The sequence below is a fragment of the Pelodiscus sinensis genome, chromosome 10 (assembly GCF_052426305.1).
Source record: "Pelodiscus sinensis isolate ZL-2025 chromosome 10, ASM5242630v1, whole genome shotgun sequence".
Lineage (NCBI taxonomy): Eukaryota > Metazoa > Chordata > Testudines > Trionychidae > Pelodiscus > Pelodiscus sinensis.
Genome location: NC_143061.1, coordinates 38,138,028 through 38,164,177, shown reverse-complemented (window position 1 = coordinate 38,164,177; position 26,150 = coordinate 38,138,028).

The following is a 26,150-nucleotide window of genomic DNA, read 5'->3' as shown; positions in this document are numbered from 1 at the left end:
ATGAAATTCAATAAGGACAAATACAAAGTACTTCACTTAGGCCATGTCTATACTTACCGTGCCAGAGACTGATCTTCTGGCATAGCAGGTGTAGTAAGGACCCACTAAATCGAATGCTAAAGACACCCTTGGTCAGTGCTGGTTACCCTCAATTTGCAAGAATTAAGGGACGTCGACAGGAGCATTTGTTTCTGTCAACCTCTCACTGTGGAAATGGTGCCAAGCTCAGCTGAAGGTATGTTGACTACAGTTATGTTATTTATGTAGCTGGAATTGCATACCTTAAGCTGACCTTCTGGGTCTAGTACAGATCTGGCTTTAGGAAGGAACAACCAGTTGGACACATACAAAATGGGAAATGACTGCCTACAAAGGAGTACTGCAGAAAGGAATCTGGAGGTCATAGTGGATCTCAAGCTAAATATGAGTCAACAGTGTAACAGTGTTGCAAAAAGAGCAAACAACATTCTACACTGTATTAGCAGGAACATTGTAAGCCAGACAGAAGACGTTATTCTTCTACTGTATTGTGTCCAGTTCTGGGTTCCACATTTCAGGAAAGATGTGGACAAGTTGGAGGAAGTCCAGAAAAGAGCAACTAAAATGATTAAAGAAAAACTAGAAAACACAATATAGAGGGAAGACTGAAAAAAATCAAGTTTGTTTAGTCTGGAGAAGAGAAGACTGAGGGGGTACATGATAACAGTTTTCATGTAAATAAAAGGTGTTACAAGGAGGAGCGTGACGGGGTGGAGCAACCCCGTCACTTGTTAACGCCGACCGGGGTAGCCGAGAGGGAGATAACAAGCGCGGCCGGCCCGCGCGAGAGAGGGACGCGTCATCATGCGGCGCCTGGGCGCACCGGTGATGACGTCACGGGCGCGCCGCCGGGGAACCCGAAAGAGAGGGGGAGCATAAAGGAGGCGGCAGCGACCGGGGAAGGGTGGTCAGAGCCAGGGGAATCAGGAGGTCAGGAGGGAGAGGAGGCTACCGAGAGGCCCGGGCAAGGGGGAAGCGGAGGAGGCAGGCAGCCCGCGGGAGTCAGCGGGTGACCAGCACGGCCAAGGGCCGGCGGAGTGGAGAAGGACCCAGGGCGGGCAGTGGAACCCGGGAGCAGGTATGTTTGGGGTATTAGCCCCACTGCTACCACTGAGAGGCACACTCTCAGTGTTAGGGCCCTGGGTCAGGGTCTGGAGTGAGGGTGGGCCCGGACCCCCCACTCCGCCCGGGAGATTCGGAACCGGGCAGTGCATTGAGCATAATCGAGTTACAAGCAGGTGGGGTGGCGGTCCACGCCGCCACCTCGTCACAAGAAGGAAGAAATATTGCTTTGTTTATCCTCTGAAGATAGAAAAAGATGCAATGGGATTAATTTACAGCAAGGATGATTTAGGTTGGAGACTAGGATAAACTTCCTACCTTTCAAGGGCTATGTCTAGGCTTCAAGCTTCTCGCAGAAGAAGTTTTTCAGGAAGAGATCTTCAGAAAAAAAAATTCTAAAGAAAGCGTCTGCACAGCAAAAGCGCAACAAAAAAGCGATGTGCTTTTTTGAAAGATAGCGTCCACATTGATTGGACGCTATCTCGTATTTCAGCTGTGATTACTGTGGACGGAGTGGCCACCAGGGCATCTGTGCTTTTTCCTGGAGGCCTCTTCTTTCAAAAAAACACTCTCTTCAATGTCCACACATGACTTTTTCCAAAAAAGCTTTTTTGAAAAAAGGCTTCTTGCTCATTGTTCTGTCAAAAAAAAAAATCGCTTTAGCAGTGTGGATGTATGTGTAGTTTTTCTGGAAAAAAGGCCATTTTCTGGAAAAAAAAACTGCTGTATAGACGTACCTAAGATAGTTAAGCATTGGAATAAATTGTCTAGTGAGGTTGTGGAATTTTCATCATTGGAGATATTTACAAGCAGGTTAGAAACATATACCTTTGAGATGGTCACTCTAGATAATCCTTAGTCCTGCCTTGAGTGCAGAAGATGGGACTAAAAGACCTTTCCAGTCCCTTCTAGTCCTACACTTCTATGATTCTGTGATCCTATGCAAATAACATTTTGTCAAGCCACATAGATTTACTTTTTTTAAATAGGCACCATTCTGGGTTCATTAAAGAAGTCATTCAAAAAAACTCACACAGATCCAGACAGAAGAAATCCCTCAAAAAATTCAAAAATTTAAAAAATGGTTTGTTTCCAATCATGCTGAAAATCTGAACTCTTCTTACGTCTCAAGCTCCCCAAGTCAAATACCATATAAGGGCTTCTTGTGGTTAGGTTTGATCAGGCTGTTATAGCATTAGTTAACCCATCAACACAACTTTTATTCTAATCAAAACCAGGCCTGTTTGTGGAGATTTCTAGGGAAAGCTGGCTCTCTTCACAAACCATTTTCCATACTACAAAAATGTATTTTTCATGTGTGTTTTCTATAACATGCTTAAGATTTCAGTTCAATAGGAGTAAAGGGAACAGAATCAGGTTCTTGCCTCAGTGTAAATCTGGCTACAACTAGACTGCAGGCTTCTTTTGAGAGATCTTCCAAAAAAACTTCTTCCAAAAGAGAGTGTCCACACACAAAACCCCGTTGCCAGCTTTGTCCACATATTCACTCTGCTGATACCATTATTGGACCTAACCAAGTGAGTTATAAGATCAAGAACACATATTCCTGCGCATCCAGAAATATAATCTATGCTATCATGTGCCAAAAGTGTCCGTCTGCTATGTACATTGGACAAACGTCTCAGACACTTCGCCAAAGGATCAGTGCCCACAAAACATATATTAGACAGGATCACAAAGAAAAAACAATTTCTTGCCATTTCAACCAGAAAGGACATTGTCTCAATGACTTATTACCTGCATCCTGCTTCAAAAGCCTTTTAAAAATACACTTGAAAGGGAATCCTCTGAACTGTTATTCATGCTAAAATTCGACACTTTGTGCGGGGGTCTTAACAAAGACTCTAGTTATCTTACCCATTACAAAGATAGCTTCCCCAATTATCACCTCTAATATCATTAGCTCACAGACATTTACCTTCCCCGCCCCCCCTCCTCCCCCCCCCCCCCTCCGCATCTCCCTTCTGTTCTGAAGTTTGATTTGTCCTTTTCATATGTGTTCTTTTTCTTAATTGTATCCTTTGGTATATATGGTTGTGACTATTTTCTTCCACTATTTGATCTGAGGAAGTGGGTCTGGCCCATGAAAGCTCATCATCTAATAAACCATCTTGTTAGTCTTTAAAGTGCTACATAGTTCTGTATTTTGCTTCACACACAAAAGCACATCGAAAAAGCTATCTGCTTTTTCAAAAGATAGCGTCCACGCTGAATGGATGCTATCTCGCGTTTAAGCTGTGATTACTATGGATGGAATGGCCACCAGAGCACCTGTGCTTTTTCCTCTTTCCTCTTCTTTCAAAAGAACTCCCTCTTCCCCATCCGCACACACCTTTTTCCAAAAGAGCTCTTTCGGAAAAAGGCTTCTTCCTCGTAGAAAGAGGATTACCAACTCCAGAAAAAACCCTCTGTTCTTTCAATTCACTTTCGGAAGAACACAATTGCAGTGTGGATGTAACTCAGGTTCTGTCAGAAAAACGGCTGTTTTTCCAACAAAACTCTGTAGTATATACATACCCTCAATAGTGAGATCAAAATGTAAAGCTGGTGTTAAAGAAGACTCAAGCCCTTAGGGTATGTCTATATAGCAGTGTTATTTCGGAGTAACATAGTGCGTGTCTGCACAGCAAGCTGTTATTTTGAATTAATTTCGAGCTCGAGGACTTCTTACTCCGACTCCTGTAACCCTCATTTCATGAGGAGTAAGGGAAGTTGAAGGAAGCGTGTTCTTCCTTCGACTTCCTGCTGTGTAGACAGCGCCAAAAGCTGAATTAAGCTATTTCAACTTCAGTTACATAATTGATGTAGCTGAAGTTATGTATCTTAATTCGGCTTTTACCCTGCAGTATAGACATGCCCTTTTTGGTTATAATATTCATATATTCATATATATAAGGGGAGTATTTATGTAACTCCTCACCAACAATCATTAGGTGTTAGTCATCTTACTCTAATTTTTCCTGTGATAATTTTGTTTTCTTAATCATTTTAGCTAACAGCCAAAAATACTAATTGTAACACTTCAGAGCAAGGCATTTTAAGAATCTCTTGCTATTTCCAGCCAGCACAAGATTTCACATATGGGTGCTATTCAGAACTTCTAACAGTTTTTCACAAGAAATCCACACTGTCGGATGTAGACAAACAATGCTGTATTTTCTTATTTGATTCTTCCAGCAAAAGATCAGTCATTCCACATAATTAATTTCCCAGTGAAGCCAAACATTTGCTTTGTACCTCTATAATCTTATTAGAAAAGAAAATTATTTTTCTGGAACATTTTAAAAGGAAAAATTCATCTGAAAACCCCACAGTAAACAACAGCATATTCAGAGCACAGTAACCAGGTCTGGGACCAGTCGCTTTGCCAATGAAATGTAAAATACATTCTTTGACAGTACCAAAATGATTGATCACATCTTGTAGCTAAGTTACTAATGAACACTGTGTGGCTTCTTGGTCAGTCTCAGTTATTAAAGCAATTGTTGGGGGCCAAAGCTGGCTGAGACACTTTGGAAAGCTATATAAAGTATCTCACTTGAGGAAAATTATAAAATAATCTTATTATAACACAAACTAAAGGATACAATTACAGTTTTTTACATTTGCTTAGTTACTTATTTAGGTTCTAATCCTGTAAACAGACACACTAACACAGGGATCAGCTTTAAGATACACTTGTAAATTTCTCTGCTTTCCCTCTTCCCCTAAATATTATACCATGCCTAGGACAAAATGACTTCAGACTGCAAAAGCGGTAAATAACTGTGGCTTTTTTCCTCCACATCAAGCTTCTTTCATTCCTTACTCAGGTCTTCTCTTCAATTAGGAACCACACAAATGTAGCTATTGGTGGCAAGTGATCGGTGTATCTATTGACACCCCTAAGCATAGACAGAGGCTACCTGTGGTCTGCACAATTAAACTAAAATGACTTGAAAAAGCGAACTTTCCGTTAGTTCCCACAGTGCAAGTACTAACATTTCCTTGTCTACTCTTAAGTGTCAGCAGTACCAATGCACCTACATTGATTGCTTGACCTCAGATTGCCAGAATGGGATATTCCATAACGTAGACAAAGCTTTAAGCAAAATTTGAAGTTCCATTGGCTTCCATTGGCATTTCACCATTTAAAAGAGTTTGGAAACCCAATTCCCTAAGAAGGGCTCTTAGAAGTCCAGAAGAAAGAGGAACAGAAGACTCCTTAACAAAATACATTATGTTTTATATGGAAGGGAAGAGGTTAATGGGAGCTAAATATGCAACTAGAGCTTCATATCTAGTGACCTGCATTTATTTGACAGTATTTCATCAGATTTATAATGGTCATATGAATTTCATTGGGAAGAGGTAAAAAAGAGAAAAGGAAGAGTGATATTGCATGCCCTAGGGAGCACTTCGCAACAGTCTCTCCTTTGCTATCACAAACAAAAGCGGGTGGCACCTGTCTGAAACTGTTAGGGGTACACAGCAGTGGAGAGTTTGCTATTCTTGTTGCTATAATCCACTTGTTTTAGCAGAGAAAGCAGTTTTTCTAGGGGCAGTTTCTCAGCTGGTGTAAATGGGCATAGCTCAGTGAAGTCAATATGACTGCTGATTTCCACCAGCAGAGATGCTGACCTTTAGTCTTTAGTCCCATTAAAGATACTTGTCTTGTTGGCAGAATTTCCTAGCAGAAATGCTCTCTAATAAGTTATGGCTGAGTGAGGGGGGAAATGTTGCCCTCAGATATTAGTCACGGTGATGGCCGGGTTTCCCTTCTTTCAGTCTTTTCTTGAGCTCATTTCCGAGAAGTTGGAGGGAACAAGAAAGGGGATCCAGGTTGAGAGAAAAGCATCTATTCAGTGCAGTAGTTTTAAGTCTCCCTTTGATACAGCTATAATCCCTATTCATGGGAGTGGAAATTACACATCTAGAGGAGAATGTAACCTCTAAACTTTTACCCAAGATGAAAACAGCGTGCCTGTGCACTCCAGATGTAATGCTGATCTATCAACTACTCAGCACTGTCACTTACCTAAGACTGTACTCAAACAACACAAATATTTTATTTCTGTAGTTTTAGTCACTCGGCCTCTGTCACACAGATCCCAAAAAGCATAATCCTAATTCTAGATCCAAGTGGCTCAACACTACTCCAGCGGAACACAGATGCCTGCCTCTTTGAAGGATGGGGACATATTTAGTAGACATAGAGGCTGTGTCTACATTGGCCTCCCTTTCCGGAAAAGGGATGCTAATGAGACACTTCGGAATTGCCAATCCGCGGGGGATTTAAATATCCCCCATGGTATTTGCATTTACATGGCTGCCACTTTTTTCTGGCTCGGGGTTTTTGCCGGAGAAAAGCGCCAGTCTAGACGCGATTTTCCGGAAAATTAGCCCTTTTCTGGAGGATCCCTTATTCCTACTTGAATGTGTGGATGTAGTCCCAATAGCTTGACTGTGAGTTTTAAATCTAATCTTGGCCTAGAAGGATTGACACCATTACTGAGATGACAAAAGGGTATATATGAATTGCATTTGTGCTCCTCCTAAAAATCTAGGCAGGCTCAGCACAAGGAGACTATTAGCATTTCAGGCTGACTGGCCTTTTATGTGATGGGGTGCGGTGAATACATAGTGGCCCATAGTATTTCAGTGTCCATCTTTTTTTCTCTTCCATTAGGATTCCTTCTCTCTCACTTCCACTCAATTCCCTTCCTTTACATCTCTGTTTCTCTCCGTGCACTACTTCCTGACATTTTCAGCACTACATTTTAAAACCTATAGTGACTTTTTTAAGGGTTCACAATAGTGTTGCATGGAACACTGTGCACAGAGAGACCAGGAGTATACATTAAGCTCTGATATCCTACTGTAAGTTAAACAGTAAGACTACGTCTACACTGGCATGAATTTCCGAAAATGCTTTTAACGGAAAAGTTTTCCGTTAAAAGCATTTTCGGAAAAGCACATCTAGATTGGCAGGATACTTTTCCGCAAAAGCACTTTTTGCGCAAAAGCATCCGTGGACAATCTAGACGCGGTTCTCCGCAAAAAAGCCCCGATCGCCATTTTTGCGATCAGGGCTTTTTTTCGGAAAACAGTACTATGCTGTCTACACTGGCCCTTTCGCGCAAAAGTCTTTCGGAAAAAGACTTTTGCCCGAACGGGAGCAGCCTAGTATTTCTGGAAAAGCACTGATGATTTTACAGGAGTTCGTCAGTGCTTTTCCGGAAATTCAAGTGGCCAGTGTAGACAGCTGGCAAGTTTTTCCGCAAAACCGTCTGATTTTGCAGAAAAACTTGCCAGTCTAGACACAGCCTAAATGTTTCGTGGAGTTGGGTCTCCAACTCTTTGTTGGTATTTGTATTCTCATAAATCATGTCCAGCAGAACCCCAAGTAAATACCTGTTTTTCTCTAACAGCATGGCTTTAGTAGCTATTTTGATTGATCCAAAGCAAAGATCTAAAACTCATCACTTCCGGTGCCAGCTACATACATACACAAACACCCTGTTGAGAGTAGGCATGCTTGTAGAGCTGAAATACTCATCGTTTATAATGAGTTACTTGGCTCAGAACATAATGCCAGGTCTTGGCAAGACACGGGCCTGGAATCTCTAGTGGTTTTGTTTATTGGTGCTCATGATACGGATGAGTTACATTATAGAAACTGGAATTGTTTTTGACATTATTCAAGGGGAATGTTTCCAAAGTGCTGACTGTTGTGAAAGCCTACAGTAGCATCTCTTCCAAAGTGTTTGCCAGTTCAGAGAACTCCAAGATGCTGCCACAAACAACTAAAGGTCAGCTGTTTCACTCAGAGGAAAATGTTAGGCAATAAGAGCTCAACCATGAGCAACTCCTGCTGGAACTGCAGCCCCTCAGCACCTCACAGAATTGAGCCCCAAAAAACTATTTTTGTAGCTTTGTAAACATTTAGTGAAGCCAAGAAATTAAATTTAGCAGCATATTCAAGTCAAATGTATTGTTGTATTTGGGGGACCCTTTGAGTTCATGTCAAATTATTTCTTCCTATTTTTAGATCCCGGCAAATCTGCAGATATCCACTTTATATCCATTGGTATCTGCATTCGTGGATGTGAATGCAGATATCCACAGATCATTTTTGTGGATGCAGATAAAGATTTTGTATCCATGCAGGGCTTTACCCACTTTTGTTATTATTATTTATGACTTGGGTCCTTAGTCATGGATCAGGACCCCATAGTTCTGGGCAAACACAATAAGAAGATAGACCCTACCTCCAAAGAACTTTACAGGGCATATTGGATCTGTTCTATTGATGTCAAAGAGAGAATGAAATGGGAAGTCCCTTGAGATACATGCAAATATCTAACTCTCTAAAGGCTACATCTACACAGCAGGGCTAAATATGGAGTAAGCTGTGAAACTTAAGCAACATCAATTGCATAGTTTAAGGCAAAATAGCTTATTTCTGCTTTTGGCACTGTCCTTACAGCAGGAAGTCGAAGGAAGAACACTCTTCCTTAGACTTCCCTTACTCCTGGTAAAAGGAGGGTTTCAGGAGTTAGAGTAAGAAGTCCTCCAGCTCGACATTATTTTGTGCCTTCTCATCAACACAAAGAAAACCGAAGTGATGCACCAGCCAGCTCCGAAAGCTCAACATCAAGTGCCCGCCATCACAGTGAAGGGACAAAAGCTGCAAGCAGTGGACCAATTTACATATCTTGGCAGCACCCTCTCCCGCTCAGTGACAATTGACATCAAGGTCAACTGCAGAGTCACCAAGGCAAGCTCTGCATTCGGCAGACTGCTGACCAAAGTGTGGGACCGCCGTGGAATAAGCCTTGCTACAAAGCTTAAAGTCTATCGAGCAGTAGTGTTAACTACCCTGATGTATGCCAGTGAGAGTTGGACTGTATACAGCATGCATGCTAGGCAACTGAACCACTTCCACACGATTTGCCTCCGTAGACTTCTGAGGATCCGGTGGCAGGATAAGGTGCCAGACACAGAAGTCCTTCCTAGAGCAGGTCTGCCGTCAGTTTACACCCTGCTGATGAAAGCTCAGACACGCTGGGCAGGCCATGTTGCAAGGATGCCAGATCATCGCATCCCTAAACAGCTCTTCTATGGTGAGCTGTTTCAAGGGAAGCGATCGCACGGGGGACAAAAGAAGCGATACAAAGATACGCTTAAAGCCTCTCTCAAGTCCCTGGATATTGACACCACCTCCTGGGAGACCCTGGCACAAGACCGATCAACATGGCACACGCTGATCTACCAAGGCTGTCAAACATCTGAAGCCAGAAGGACAACCATAGCACAAGAGAAGCGAGCACTCCGTAAAGCCAGAGTTGCAAAAGCTGCAACAGTGGTGCCCACACATGTCTGCCCAACATGTGGCAGAACATTACGTGCCCGTATCGGCCTTATCAGCCATTTGCGACCACACCGTGGACAGTCCACAACCCGTTAGATGTCAAGGTCCTCTTCGAATACGATGGACGAACAACAACAATTTTGAAATAATGTCTTGCAGTGAAGACATGGTCTTTGTTATTTTGGAATAACATCAGTTATTCTGAAATAACACTGCTTTGTAGACATACCCAAAGCTGTGGAAAAGGTTGGGAGCAAAGCAAATAAATCATAATGCAGTGGAAAGTCAAAGTGTCAGCCTTCTCATATAGTTCAGGACTGCTCAGGAAATCTGAAGGCAAAGCATTTAGCTCCAGAAGAAATGGTGTGCAGTGTCTCCAGCACACTTGCTTCTGTAAGCAGGGGCTGAACTGCTGCTTGCTATCAGCCAGCTAAAAGGAGGGGTGGGTGTGCCCACTACAATTGTTTAGCTCTGAAAGGAAATTAACTGTTAACTGTTATGTAAATACAGCTCAGGAGAGAATCGGAGGTGTGGCTATGTAAAGCCCATTCAGCCAGGGCTGATGGAAGGTCAGTGTTGGAATGGAATGTGGAGAATTGTAAATTATTTGGGACTGTTGTGGGGGTCACTAATCATGCTACCCCTTAATGTGGGAACTGTAAAACATGCCACCAGTACTTGCAGGAGAGACACCACCATCATGGTAAGAGGTCTCGGAAGAACAAGCCTCCCCCCTTTCAGAGTTGAGTGGACAAAGCTAGGGGGGAAGGGTTAAAGGGCTTGAGTCAGCCTGCTTCACACTTGCTAGGTGTGAGCTATAAGACTGGCCCAGCCTGCCCCTTTCCCCCTTTGTTTTAAGGACAGAGCTAAAGCAGACTCCCTGAGGAGATGTTTCTTTTGCTAGTCCAGTGAAAGCTGGATTCATTTGCCAGTCCAGCTGGTGGCTAAAGAGCTGAAATCACTGGTTTGACTGAGAGCCAGGCCTGTGGCAGCCACCAGCAGCGTGGCGTGGAGTGGCGGCAGGCAAGGAGCGGCAACCAGCGGCGTGGTGTGGAGCAGTGGCTGGTGAGGAGCAGCGGCGTGGCGTGGAGCAGCGGCAGGCGAGGAGTGGCAGCCAGCGGCAGCAGCAGACTAGGAGTGGCGGCAGGCGCCCAGTGGAGCGTCCAGTGGCGTGGGATGAGACAGCTGGTGGAGCGTGGCGGAGTTTCGTATAAGGTGCTCCCTATCTATCCCTCACCCCCATTTCTACCCAGGTTGGGAGGTGAAACCCTGTGGGTGAACTTTGGGACTCTGGGTGGCATGGACCAGGGACAGAGACTTTTGGGGTGTCGGACTCTTTGGACTTCGGGCGATTCTTGCCTGGGGCGGGTGGGGTTTGGCTCATGTTTGGGTTATGAACTCTGTTTGTGGTGTTTTCCCCAAGTTAATGCCGTATGACTGCTCTCTCTCTTTCATTAAATGTTTCTTTCCTACACTCAGACTCAGTGCTTGTGAGTGGGGAAGCATTGCCTCTCAGAGCACCCAGGGGTACGTGAATTTCCCAGATTACTGGGTGGGGGCTTGATCCGGTTCTATGTGAGATGGACCCCAAGATATTGAACCCAGCCCTGGTTACTGCTAGGCCTACCCAGCAGAAGGGTTACACTTCTACTTGCTTGGCTGGGCTGGGTGCACCTAGCATTTAGCCAATCCCGTCCTGCACCCCAAGCCCTGGCCCTATCCCTGAGTCCCCCTGCACCCAAACTCCCTCTCAGAGACTGGACCCTAAACCCCGTCTGGCACCACAACTCCCTGCCCCAGGCTCAGCTCAGAGCCCCTCCAAATCCTTTAGCCCAAGACCAGAGCCTATATCCCCCTTCCCCGCATCCAAACTCTCTATCCCCAGCCTGATTAAAGAAAGTGAGGGGGGAGGATGGAGTGAGTAGAGGGTGTTTGGGTTTGAGGTAGATTCTGGATTGCACTTCAATTCAAAAAGTGATCTCATGCTTAGGAAGGTTGGAGACCACTGCTATATCCTATTCCCTCTTACTTGCTTTGGGCACAAGTCTCCATAGTTAGATAAAACACTGTAGTCACATTATTTCTAATCTGTTTCTTACCACAGAATACCTAAACCTTTTTTCATTGTTCTGGACACAGAAAATCAATATATATGTTTTTCCATACCACAGATTCTGTAGTTAAACTACGATTCGACACATGGTGGTACTCTGGCAAAGATTAAAGATGGATTCTTGGGAGACCTCAGTTCTATTCCCACCTGAGCCACTAACTTTAGGCAAGCCATGTTTGCTCCTTTTCCCCTCAAGCTTTGTATGTTTTATCTAGCTAGACTGAAAACTGTTCTGGGCAGAAGCTACCTGTTTGTATACTACCTGGCACACTGGGGTTTTCTTAGCACCTAAGTAATTATAATAACAGTGATGCACATGGATTAACCTAACAAGAGAGCAGCAGAAATACCAAGGAAGAGGATTATTCTGGTGCTGTCATTCTAAGATTTCACTTGACTCTTGAATAATGTTCAAGTAAAATGTTTAGATTTTCTTTTAGGGGAATTTAATCAGATATTTCATCTTATCTGCCAAACTGTTCCCTATGGCCCTATTCTTATTGCAGGTAACTTTTGCAACTGCTTCTTTTATAGCTCACATGTCTTACAGCTCTACCCTGTTGCAAAATGTATCATGGACAGGCTACGTCTAGACTACATCACTTTTTCGGAAAAGGGATGTAAATTAGACATATTGCAATTGCTAATGAAGCGGGGATTTAAATCTCCCCCTTCATTAGCATAAAAATGGCTGCCGCTTTTTTTTCGGCACGGAGCTTTGTCGGAGAAAAGCGCCAGTCTAGAAGCTGATCTTTTGAAAAATAAAGCCTTTTCAGAAAGATCCCTTATCCCTTATTTCAAGAGGGATAAGGGGTCTTTCGAAAAAGGCTTTATTTTTCGAAAGATCAGTGTCTAGACCGGCGCTTTTCTCCGACAAAGTTCCGTGCCGAAAAAAAGCAGCAGCCATGTTTATGCTAATGAAGCGAGGGAGATTTAAATCCCCGCTTCATTAGCAATTGTGATATGTCTAATTTACATCCCTTTTCCGAAAAAGGGATGTAGTCTAGATGTAGCCACATTGTTTCAATTTCTAAAGTTTCTCTCTATGACCTTTTTGTAGAGCTGACTGACTTTGGTAGATGAGATTAAACCTGGGACTTTAGGGGCTAAAGCCATGTGCCTCTATAGCATGAGCTAAAAGCCAGCTGGCCCTAAGGTCATTACAGCAAACTTCACTCTCCTTTTCTGACTGGTCTCAGTGCCGCAGGGTTACATTTTATTATTGAGGAATGGGAGCCATTCCATGGTTAAGTTGTCATGCTTTCTCTTAACAGCCCAGTTCTGTTTCTATACCTCTTCTGAAATATCAACCTTCAAATTTTGCATGTGTGCTCTGTGGCATGATACATGAATTGTAGTCTGAAAATTTTTCCCATGATCTTTTGCCACCCTTCATAGCTATGAAATGTACAAGAAAGACTTCAAATGTGGGTCATTTCATGGTGAGCTGTAATACACAGGATAACTCTGGAAATGTTAAAAGCGTGTTGAAGAAGTTATTCAATGATAAATGAGGAACATCAGAATTGGGTGCATTTCAGCCTCCAGCTGTCTGTAGAAAGTTGCCTCCAGTGGTCTCCAGTTTTAAAAATGTTGCCAGACTGCTGGCTCAGCTATAGTGAGTCAGCATTGCCACCTCTCCACATTCCAACCAACAGAAAGATCTAAAGGAGGGTTGGGGTCCCCTTCTAGTTATATGGGAGCAAGGGTAAACTCCATTCACAAATAGCCCATGACCTCCCTCTTGAGAATACCAACAAGCATATCAATTGCAAAAAGAGGAGCCTGACCCCAGTAATGCAGCCCAGTACAGTTCACTTAGTCTCTTGCAGAGATTGTGGCTTTCATTCAATGAATTACAATTTCTACACAGAAACTGATTCAGGCTGATGAAAGAAAGAGTTGTTACAGACTAAATGCTGCCAGGATTGCATCGAAGGCTCCAACAGATTCTTTGTTATTAGTATTTTTTTTAATTTATAGAGCTCAACAATGCCCTTGTCTGAACATATGGGGACAGAGTCTGATCTTAGTTACACCGTTGTAAGTTACTGAAGCAAATGGAGTTACACCAGCATGAACTGAAATAGCTATGGTAACATTATTATTACCTAGAGTCCGCAGCCAAGACAGCGGCTCCGTTGTGTTGGCACCATACAAAAATAGCAAGATACAACTAATCTAAACAGGCAAGACAAACTAAGCATAGGAAAGGAAACAGAGGTACAGAGAGGTGAAGTAACTTGCTCATGGTTAGTGACAAAGCCAGGAACAGGACCTAGATCTCCTAAATTCACCAGATCTCTGACATGACCTGCTTGCAATCCCTCAGTTGTGTTTCGGGACATTCATTATTCAGAGTGATGTACTTCTTTTCCTTGAGAACTGAAATTTGTTCTTCTCAAAAAAATTTGTAGTGAATCAATAACCCCTCAAACCAATACAGCCATTACTATGGGTACGTCTAGGCTACATGCCTCTGTCGCCAGAGGCATGTAGATTAGGCTACCAGACATAGTAAAATGAAGCGGCGATTTAAATAATCGCCGCTTCATTTAAATTTACATGGCTGCCGCGCTGAGCCGACAAACAGCTGATCAGCTGTTTGTCGGCTCTGCGCTATAGTCTGGACGCGCGGGGGTCGACATCAAAGGTATTTGTCAACCACCCAGGTATACCTCATCCCAGGAGGTTTACCTGGGTGGTCGACAAATACCTTTGATGTCGACCCCCGCGCGTCCAGACTATCGCGCTGAGCCGACAAACAGCTGATCAGCTGTTTGCCGGCTCAGCGCGGCAGCCATGTAAATTTAAATGAAGCGGCGATTATTTAAATCGCCGCTTCATTTTACTATGTCTGGTAGCCTAATCTACATGCCTCTGGCGACAGAGGCATGTAGTCTAGATGTACCCTATGATATAAAATTAAGACAGATCCTGCTGCATCCCTTACTCATATTGAGTAACACTTTGGTGACAATAAAATACATTAGAACCAGCCAACATTATTATGAGTAAAAGTAGTAAAATCTGTCCATAAGTTTTTAAATAATACTCACAAGCTAGACTTTTTGAAAATTGGAGCCTACATTTAGATTCTTCAATCCATATTTAGGCACCTGCCTGGTTCTGAAAAATGATCAAAAGGAGATGTTAGTGTAGGACGTTTGAAAATCATATATTTAGCAGCCTAACTTTAAACTCCTAAAATCTGAAAATGTTGGCCCTGCAAAATTACTAAAGCTATAACTACACAGCAGCATTATTTCAGAATAACTGAAGTTATTCCAAAATAACATAGCTGGTATCTACACTATAAGCAGTTATTTTGACATAATGTCAAAATCATGTTGAGCTGCAGGACTTCTTACTCTGATTCCTATAACCCTCATTTTACAAGGAGTAAGGAAAGTCAGCGGAAGAGTGCTCTAACTTGGACTTCCTGCTGTCTAGACAGCGCCAAAAGCCAAAATAAGCTATTTTGACTTAAGCTATGCAGTTAACATAGCTCAAGTTGCATAGCTTATTTCGGCTGTAGCCCTGCCATGTAGACATGCCCTAAGAGTGGGATTTTTAAAATCACACAAGGTTGGCCAATTCTATTCCCAAGAAGGTTCATCTTATTACTTTTAATTGGGCGAGTTAGGGCAATACTGAGCTCTTCTGAAAATCCCAGGTGAATTAAGAGTTTGCTGACCTGACAGCAAAACAAAACATGCCCCATTACCCCTGGTATTTGAGGAACCATCAAAACAAGCAATCTTATTTTCCAATATACTATATTACTACTAGCTGCTATTGAAAAACATCTATTTCATATGAATTAATATTTCAATAAATCAATATGCATTATATGAGTATTCCAAAATCAGTCCCCTCATATTCCCACTGATCCTTACATACTAAAAAAATTATGTATGTCTACCGCTTGGCAGACATTTACAGTAAATGAGATTTGAATTCCAAATTTTGGAGGGGAGCCATTATGGATATGCAGCTTTGCAAAGTACTTTCTCCAGCAAAGCCTCCAGTGATTTGAAGATACCTCACATTAACCTAATACAATTTATTGTGAAAATCCCTCTACACAACTGACGCGGCTAGATGAGGAAATATAATATCAGGTAAGGCTGATGCTTGGATTATGTTCATTGTGCTGTGTTGAGAATCATATTTCTGCAAAGTGAGTCCTTTTTTAATCAAATGGCAATGAGGCTGCTCGTGAAGAAAAGAGAAAATAACGATTTGTTAAAATAGAAATAAAAGTCATTCAGGAGCCCAGCTTTTATGCAAAATGTGTTCATGTAGAGTAGCTCTTACTCTTCTTAAACAAGTCTTACAACACATGCTGGGTCTAGCTGGTTGAGTTAGTATTACTCCCTGTGAATCAGGGTTGCAGAAATAGACCATTTATGAGCAGTTATTTCTGCAACTTGAATTCTATAATTCCAGGTTTCCCCACAGAAACTCCCAGGGATATGTTTTCCCAAGGCACAAATGGAAATAAGGCAACTTTAATAGACATTGCAAGTGAATGAGAATTTGTTCCCCCCACAATCCAAAAACAAAAGCCCTTAGGGTACCCAAAGTCTTCTGAATTCAGGTACAAATGTTATAAATGTTGTCCATATTTATAATGGGATGAAACAAACTTGTATTCAGCACAGACTCCTCAAAACTTTCTTATCTGACTCCACCCCTGAATCCCAAATCCACAGTGTCACTCCATCTCTAATGTTTCGCAAATATTACATTTTTGATAAAACTTAAGAAATATCACTTCAGAACTTAAACATATGTCCTCTTTGCTTTTTAATGAAGCCTCATAAATTATCTTTATTATTGAGTCTCTGTATCAGGGCCTCTCTGGCATAGTCACAATAAATAACAGCCTTGTGTTTCCTTTGCCCGTTAACTCACTCTTAGCAAGTTGTTGTATTATTACTCCTCTTTTTTATTGGCTTTCCTACAAGGAAACACCCTCTTTCTTGGCTAGCCAGTTGATTGTATCTGTCCCACAAATGTTTCTGTCCCTAAATAAGTGATTCTATTTTAAAACTGAACTGAAGCTTGGCACAATCAGGGATTCACCTGAAAGTAGCGTCCATAGCTATCAGCCCCAGTGCTTTTTGGCCATGTGTGTGTTTGCTCTGTGTCTCATTTTACGTGCAAAGTTAGCAGCTGAAAGCACAATGAGAGGATTGACACCGTTGACAGTTTTGACCATGGCAGAGGAAAAGATTGATTGAGTTTGTTATATTAATGGGGGCCATGGTTATATCTACTTGAGCTTTTCATTCTCACAAACTTCTTTTAACCGTATTTTCCACTTAAACCATAAGCAGCAAGTCATGGAACAGGTCTCTCCCCTCCAGCTGACCTGTTCTCACACAGCTCAGCCTGTCCACCCAAGCCCGAATTGGCTCACACTACACTAAAAAACTCAGTCTACATGAACCTCCCATGGAGAGGAGAAAAGGGTGGAGTTTTTAATATAACATAGGCCTCAAATCTCTCTTGCTCTCCATGCTTCATTAAAGCAGACCAAAAACCTTACACTTTGGGACTGGAAACAATTTTTTCCCTTCATGTTTAAGAGTTCAGAGCCTCTCAGTTACATAGGAATAAATGAGGAGTACCACCACAAAAATCAGTGTAAAACCTATATAAATAAAAGGAGAAATAGAGCCTAAGCCCTGATAGGAGCAAGTATATCCCTGCACATTAAATATAGGATGAACAGCTGTTTGGACTTGGACTCAATATAATCACTTTGTGTGCCTGCTTCCACATATGGTCATGGGGAGAAGGCGTGACTTCTTGCTCCTTGCTAGCTGAGTTGCTGGGGGGAAAGGAAAATCCTGATCCTAATCTCAGCAGAAATGGTGCCAGAAAACTCCTGGCTCCTGAATCAAGTTATGAATGGCTGAATGTAGAGGTGGAAAAGCCCCACATAGGATCCCTAGCCAAACCCTCAGAAATCAAGGTTTAATTTGAATGGAGCATAAAACTAAGTACTGATTTAACACATTATTTGTAAGCAACTGACTTTGCACATTACACTGCATTAGCTGATATTAGGCAAATCCTACAGTCCTTATATAGGTCAGATTTCCACTGATCTCACTAAGTTTTGCCTGATAGTTGCTTTAATTTATGTAGGCCATCAATTTACTCAAGGAGCTATTCTGAATTCTAGACATAGCCAAAAGACAAACAGATTTCAGCCACACCTCCAACTACAGCAGATGAGATGGAATTCTATAGGAATAGCATCAAGGAATCTCCTGCTGTTGCCAGATCCACTTACTGCTGTACCACAAAAGCGACAGGGAAGCCTTATGCAGAGAAAGCCTGAGGACAACACACTTAGAAGAGCTTAGAGCAGATTTGATTTTTTTTAAAAATTTCAGAATTCAAAAGGTAATAAAAGATTAGAAGAATACAGGAAGTGAATTTTGGAGATTTTCATCCAACTCATCAAAGAGCTAGTAAAAAAAATTAAATTCAGAACATTAATGACACTTCAAATCCTAACATTTAAAAAGTTAGTCTCCCCTTTTTTTTAACTGAAATAAAACTCTTTGTTGATCATTTGCATATATCACATATTTAGCTCAGTACTTCATTTGTTCAAGAGGACAAGCAAAAACTGAATTCTTTTTAAAATCCTATCCTAGATTTGAATAGAACTAGTATAAGGAGGTGGGCAGTTTTAGTGGAATACATTTTTAATTTCCTGGTACAACTGGTAACAAACAGGTTTCTTTGTGTTCATCACATTGTAAAAATTGGTTGAGTAATTTAATCGTCCAATTCTCGTTTTCAAAAATGACTTAAGCACTTAAGAGTCTAAGTTTCAATGAAAGCCAGTGTGATAGTCTCTATAGTGCCAAAGTCAGTTTTGAAAATGGGATTGAGAAACTCAGTCGCTTGGCCTAGATTTTCAAAGAAATTTTAAAAATGTTATCCCAGATCTTTTAATACACTAATACAGCTTTCTAAATAACAGTGATCATATTGATTCAGTGTAATGGAAACTGGGTGGAGGTAAGATAGTGACTTATTCTCTGCACAAATTTCAAATTGCTAATCACTTCTTTGTAGTTTAGAGGAAAGTGAGCACGTATTTATTGACTTATCTTACTCATTTACTTGAACACACCAGTAAACAGCACTGCAAATTGTGATGAAACTAACCCTGTCAAATATGAACAGTTTTTCTAAATCCTTTCAATGAAAATGGACATTTTACTCTACCAATTGTGGAATGACTTCTGGAGGAAATGTGTAATTTTTGAAACATTAAAAAGAAAAAAAATTAGTTTAGATTTTGCTTGTATTACTGTTCCTAACGTAGGTAATACAAAAATTGATGGGTTTCTGAGTTCTTGAGAATTAGCTAGATTTTTTCCTTAATTTTAAAATTTTATATCCATTTTACTCGTTCCGTGAAAAGAAAAACTATCCAAAAATAGACAACATATCTGATCATCAAGAAATAGGAAATCCACCCGGGCTATCATTTCTGATTAATTATGAAATGAGAAGAGTCAGGTATTTTTTTAAAATGTGCACTGATTGTCTTTCAAGCTGGTACTGCATTCATTAATTAAGTTCTTATTTCAATAGGAAAAAAAAAGAGTAAGATTTCCAAAGAACAGAAGATAAATACAGCAAAATAGATTCACAATCATGAAAGTCAGATATTCCAAAATGCTAGATGACGTTACCTACACTCAGGCCTACACTAGGACTTTACATCGACATTAGCCGCATATAGTTGATTTTCTAAATGATGCGTTGACATACTCCGAGGCACTGTGTTCAGAGACCAGGACCAGGATGTGTGTTCTGTCGATGGTGCCACCACAGTTAGGGAAACCCATGGCAGCAAAGCCATCCACTATGGCGTCCGTATTTCCCAAAGTCACAACCCTCCATAGCAAAATGTTATTGATAGCTTTTAGCTACTTGTATGACAACAGCCCCCACTGTAGATTTCCCCACTCTGAATTGATTCCCAACTGATTGATAGCTGTCTGGCATGTCAAGCTTTCATAGGGCAATTGCCACATGATTCTTCACAGTCAGAGCGGTGTAATGCAGGTATCCTGGTGCCTAAGCTCAGAGGAAAGCCATTCACAGATTCCAGGAGCATGGCCTTCCACATGCTGCAGTTCTGCAGACACTGCTGATCGTGCCATGTCTGCATCACAGTGCAATCCCACCAGTCTGAGCTTGTCTCATGATGCCGAAACCAGCTTTGCACTGTGTCTGGAGGATTGACAGACAGGTGCACTAGTATCAGCCCCAGGCCTTGCATGAACAATGCCTCCGTGCCACGCCGAGCTTCGGCCTTGTCCTCTTCCTGGAAAAGCACCATGCATATGCTCTCCAAGTACTCGCCATGAGGCTCACCGCAACAAATATAAGCATGAGCATAGGCTCAATGCTTGCAGTGCTCTGGCATCTGCATGGGTGACCAGGGCACAAAAAGGCCCAAGCCTCTCACATTAGGCAGGAGGGACTAGAGAAGTGCATTATGGGATGCTGGCGACATGAGACCCTAACCACCCACTTCCCAGTTTTGATCCCAGGAGGCACTGGAACCATAGCCCAGACAGCAAGCTATTCACAGTGCATCGCTCTGAGTCAACAGCAGGCTACCTAACGGGGACGTGCTACTTCAGAGAACAGTCGACTCTTCCCTGCAGTGAGGACCCAGTGGTAAGAAATCAACCTTATTCAATTCAATCTTACCTTGTAGTGTAGACGTGTCCTCGGTGGTTTTGTATATTGCATATGGGCCATAATAAATGGTGCACAAAATAATTATGTCTCTTCACATGTGTAGACCATATCGGTGAAATAAATATTTAGCAGTATATAATATTACATAAATCAAAGCCCCTATAATAAGTCACCACAAAGAATCAAGTCCAAACGTATCAACACATCTCTCTGTGAATATTCCCAAAACACTATATGATACGACTTGAAAAAATATGCTGGACACCTTGGAAGTGATTTCCATTCAGTAAGAAAGAATAGTTATGAAAGGAATATCAGACTTTATGACCATTGCGATACCTAGACATAACAGGACTAGACTAAATAAAGTTTAGGCAGAAACAATAACTCTGCAATTTCTTGCCATGTTAATAGTTTCACTCAAACTTTTATAATTGTTTTAATATTGATTGGATTGAATGTGATTATTTACTTTGTTGTTTGAACAGCACCTTAGAAAAATATCTCAGAGGTAATGTTTGGAAAACGCCTATGCTTAGTGATTCATTGCTACAATATCCCTAAAAGGAATCTAAAGGATACCTGGCCTGATGCTCATTTACAGAACAAGGATCCCAAAGTGATTGGATATACTCCATGTCTGCAATAAAGGCCTTTTTACAATGCCAGAGCAGTGAAAATGGGGTGATCAAATAGTTTGGGGAGTTTAACTACATTTTAAAATTTACCATGGATTCACTGGGATTTGTGCAAATAACACATCTTTCTGTAGCAAACCACAGGGACCAGGCCATGGCTTACATAAAATGGGTTTGGGAGCCTGCGTGATAGTTACTAGTGCTGTGTGCACAGCACAGAAACATTTATAACAACTGCTGACAGTCTCAGCAGAGAACAAGAACTGAATGGGCTTGGAGAAGAAACTGCCCTTTCAGCTCTCAAGTGGGTCAATCCAGAACAGAATTGAACTACAGCAAGGGCATATTCCCAGGACAGCAGATGGTAATTTGTTTTCACTGCTTGTGCTTTACTTGTTTTGTAGGGATGGTCAAAGCTTATTGAACTCAATGGAAAGACTTCCGTGACAACGGTGGGCTTAGGATCAGATCCTAGGCATGAGCTGTGTGAGAGACCTAGATACCTATGTCTACATACTAGATCTCTCTCTCTCTCTCTCTGTCATAGACACACTTTTGTATGCATGTCCAGTTGTCCCCTTATGTAGAGGAACACAGCAACAATATAGGCTACTACAACCTTGAGCAGGGCTGGGCAAGATGTGGCCTGGGGGCCGGATCTGGCCTGCCTAACATTTTGATCCAGCCCATGGACTGCATCTGACTGATTTCTATTTATATCCGGCTGCCCGTGCAACCGAATTTACAGGCAGGGGGTCAGGCAACAGGATCCTATTTAAATGGCTCACAGTCATGGTGCTTTCCTGGTAGGGGCCACAAGCCCTTTAAGTAGCCATGGCAATGCTGGGCAGCTGCCAGGTAATGCAGTAGCAGCAGGGATGGGAGCTGGGAGCCTTTTGCTGAATTTTTACTTCAAAGCCTCTGGGCCCCAGACAATTCTGAGGGGAGGCTAATCTCCAGCCTTGCTCCTTCCTCCCCAGGCCCTGCCCCTTCCAGTTGTGGAGTCAGCCTATGACCATGTACCAAAATTCATTAAGTGCCACCCCTGAAAAAATTATTGCCCACCCCTGTCCTTGAGTCTCCAGAAGCACTGTGGAACAGTTCTGGCTGCTGCTAAATGTCCGGGAAGGAAAGATGCATTATGCATGGACTACTGCAGATATATCCTGCCTGGTTGTATGGACTGCGGGATGGGTCTGGACTTTGGCTCAGACTGTCAGAGTGCCAGGGAAAGCATGGTACTTAATAGGTTAAGAGCGCACTGCTTCAAACCAAAATCTAATGTGCCATAACGTCTGAATGAATTGCCTTTTTTAAGTTTATAATGTCCACTCATTTTCTTCAAGATTTGGTAGCACTGGTAAGGAAGTTATAAGTACAAGTAAAGGGAGAAGCATAAAGAAAAGAAGACTAACACCTGTCTTTGCAGCTGGTCGACATGCAAATCTTTAATGTGCTGCCTGAAGGGAAATGGGGATAGTCTCATGTTACACTGAGTCCTCAGCAAACTATGGAGTTTGCAGAAAGGAATCCTGCAACCAGAAGATGTGAGGCTTGGGTCTCAGCCAAAACCAATGGAGAACAGTATTAAATGAAAAGTTCCATACGTACAAATACATTAAGTCACTGAGCAACGCACAGATTTGTGGTCCGAAAGAATTTTAAAAAGAAATTTAAGTCATAACTGCAGCACTTCCAGTTGTTTCTAATTTTGAAGCACAATTCCTAACTACCTCCAAATGCTTCCCAAAATGACTCTGCCCCACATGCATTCATAACATACAACAAAATATCGTTTAGGAACAACAGTCCATATCTAATAGGAGCCGATATGCCTCCTTAAGCATCACTTGGGAGTGAGAAGTCTGAAGCAGAATGCTTCCTCTTCCATGGTAACTCTACACTCACTAAAGGTGGAATGTTTAGCTAATTTCCAGTATAGCTCATGCTGATTTGCCCGTGAACTAACTACATCTGCAACAGATGTGTAAGCCTCTGAGAAGCCTGCCCTGTTGGATAAATGCAGTTCTACCCAAAAATGACTGAGGAGGAGGAAATTTTGTGAAATATAAAATGAGCCAGAAGCCTGTGATAGTGGAGCTCTGTTGAAGACAGCAATGCTGCATTATCATTGCAGAGCTGTGCACTGCTTTATGTTCTCCAGTTGGATGGTAATATATCCAATCAAATAACCCTAAAAATTCTATTGACTTCAGTAGAGATACATGAGCTGGGAATCTAGCCTATAAACTTTATGGAAGAAAACTCTGCCAAATTCTGCAATGATGCACTCACTAATGGGAAGAGGATACATGAAGTTGAGAAGTTCATCTACCTCCCATGTTTTCCCTCAAGACTAACCAAGTAGAAGCTAGGCAAAATCTGAAGCAGTGCAGGGGGCAATGTTTAAGGATTCAGTTAGGGTATGTCTACACTGCGCGGCTATTTCAGGATAATAGAAATATCCCAAAATAGCTACCCTGAGTCTTAACAAGCCACCCATCATTTTTCAAAATAATGGGTATGCTATTTCAGCATCCCTGTAACCCTCATTCCACGAGGGTTAAGGGATATCTCAAAATAGTGTATTATTTCAAATTTTGTCGTACTTTTGAGCTTTGGCTTAGATTAGTAGGATCTGATGAGACTCTTCCTGGAATATGTTATTTCTTTTAGGTTGCTTTAATGATAGGACACAAATAAATTGAAGGGAACAAAAAAATCACTAGTTGGCTTTATACATTTTTTTTAAATACAGCAGTATAAATTCTGCTCCAGGTTACATCCTGTGTATGGTATTGTGACAGACATTTAAAGAATGCAAAGTTAAAGATGGCAAAAATGATTCAGTGTGATAAAGAATCAGAACCAATTGAAGGGAAAAAAAAGAAGTTTGCTATCAAAAAAAAAAACTCCTGACAAAGAAATGGAATGGCAGAATGCCCATTATGGAACATTCAAAATTTAACAAGGCATAATACTAGATTAGAAAATAAGAAACAATCCTTTTATTATCACTATCCTCATCAATAACAACAGATAATATTCAGGGCAGTGAAGCAATACAGATATGCTGCAAGGTTCTCTGAAGCAAAGTTAAAAACACAAGCCAAAACACATTTACAGAAATAGCTACTATTTTGGGGATCCCAAAAGGAGGCATTTAAGGTCCTTATTTTGAGAGGTGCTAAATACTATCGGAGAAGTGTGTACTCAGCACCTCTTTTTTTTTTTAAGGTTCTTCAAGTCTGAAAATGCATTCCCAAAACTATGAATACTTCTGAAAATTCTAGCCTCAACCTTTACCCTGCAGAATTTACAATCTAAGCTTTATATAACTTCAACCCTCTACCAATGAGACTACTCATGTAAGTGAAGAGGAACTACTCATGTAAGAAAGGGTTAGAAGAATTAGACCCCAAGTGAGAGAGACCAACACTGGATGTGGGATAGCTCATGTCAGGCAATGGAAGGGGGGTTATGTTTACACAGATGAAGCTATTTGGTTATTGAATCTCATGACACACTGCAAAGCTGCTTCCTTTTTAAACAATATCATTTGTTTTTCAGTACTTTGGTTCAAGGTTCATTGCTGGAGATTTGATGATCTAACATACTTTTAATCTACAATATCGATGATTCTATTAAATAATTTGTTAATAAAAGTTTCTTCTACAAACAGACCAAAAATAAAACAAAACAACAAAATACTGCAAAGATATCCAGATTTCCAGTCAGTTGAAATGTCCATAATTGACTGGCATGATTTTGTTGCACTTATTATAGTAAACACTGCCACCTGTTTCTTACTTCAAAAGAAACATTCAGGGTGATAACAAGCTAACTGAGAAGAGTCTTATCATGCATGCATATCTGCCAGCTCCCTGTGGACAGAATATTTTCACTCTTAACTTGATGGTCACAGGTAAAAACAAATGCAAGAAATACTCAACCAGCATCCATTTGATGAATAATGGGAGAATGTGCAGATGGCATCATTCCATTTGCACTTTTCTGATTATCCAGTTTTGGTTTTATCTTTCAGATATCCCAGGAAGCCTAGTTCCTTGTGAGGCATCAGATTAAGATGTGTCCATCAGGTTAGATCCACTGATTTGTTAGTTGATTGAAGCATTCTGTTGATTTTGTAAGGCTTTCTGGTGTAAATATTAACTACTGGGGCCCAAGGGAAAGCCTAATAAGCAAGAAGGAACAGAAAAAGAAAAAATCATACGTAGTACCAGGATGAAGGGACAGCAATAGAGGAATGAAGAGGACATACATTCACTACTGCTTGATGTCTTTTGCAACAGGAGATACATCATTGTGCTAAATTCTCCAAATTTAATAGTGTCAGTTTGAGCACTTGAAATCACTCCTCCAATGGGTCTGATTTTTCAAGCAAGCACCTCACCCCTTGCTTTTGAGAGGAGTCTCAAATTTGTCCCTCAAAAATTGAAGAACTCAAAATAATTAATCCCTCTCAAAAAAATTAGGCATGTGACTTGTGAGACCAGTTCTCCTCAGATTGCTCATGTCCTTTGTAACCCAGCCCTAATGCTGGCCGTTCAAGTCACTGCACTCTTCAAATGCATTGTAAAGCTTAAGACAAGAGTGGGGAACCTCAGACCCAGGGTGGGATCTAGCCCCCAAGGTTCATGGCTCCCCACAACAATGGAGAGCTTGCACTAGTGCTCCAGCCTCCCTCCTGCCATTGCACCATGGGGCTAGAGCAGTGGTCCCCAACCATTTGGAGGTTCTGTCACCAGGGGGCAGGGCCATTCGCCTGCCAGGCACCAGAGGGGGGGGACACTCGCGCATCCGGGGGTGGTGCTGCACATACACCACACCCCCATGAGCCATGTGCCTGGGGCCAGCAACCCCACGCGCTGTGTGGCCACGGGCGAGGCCACCCATTCGCCGCAAGCCTGGGGCCAATGCCCTCCAGAGCCGTGCTCCCAGGGCTGGCACCCCCATAGCCGCGTGCCCAGAGATGGCAACCCCCATAGCTGTGTGCCCAGGGGCGGGAGGCCAATTCACCACGCACCCAGAGCTGGCGCACCCCATAGCCATGCGCCCGGGGTCGGTGCCCGCCATAGCCGTGCGCCTGGGGGTGGGGCAGCCAATTTGCCACGTGCCTGGTGCCAGGGCAGCCAATTTGCTGCGCACC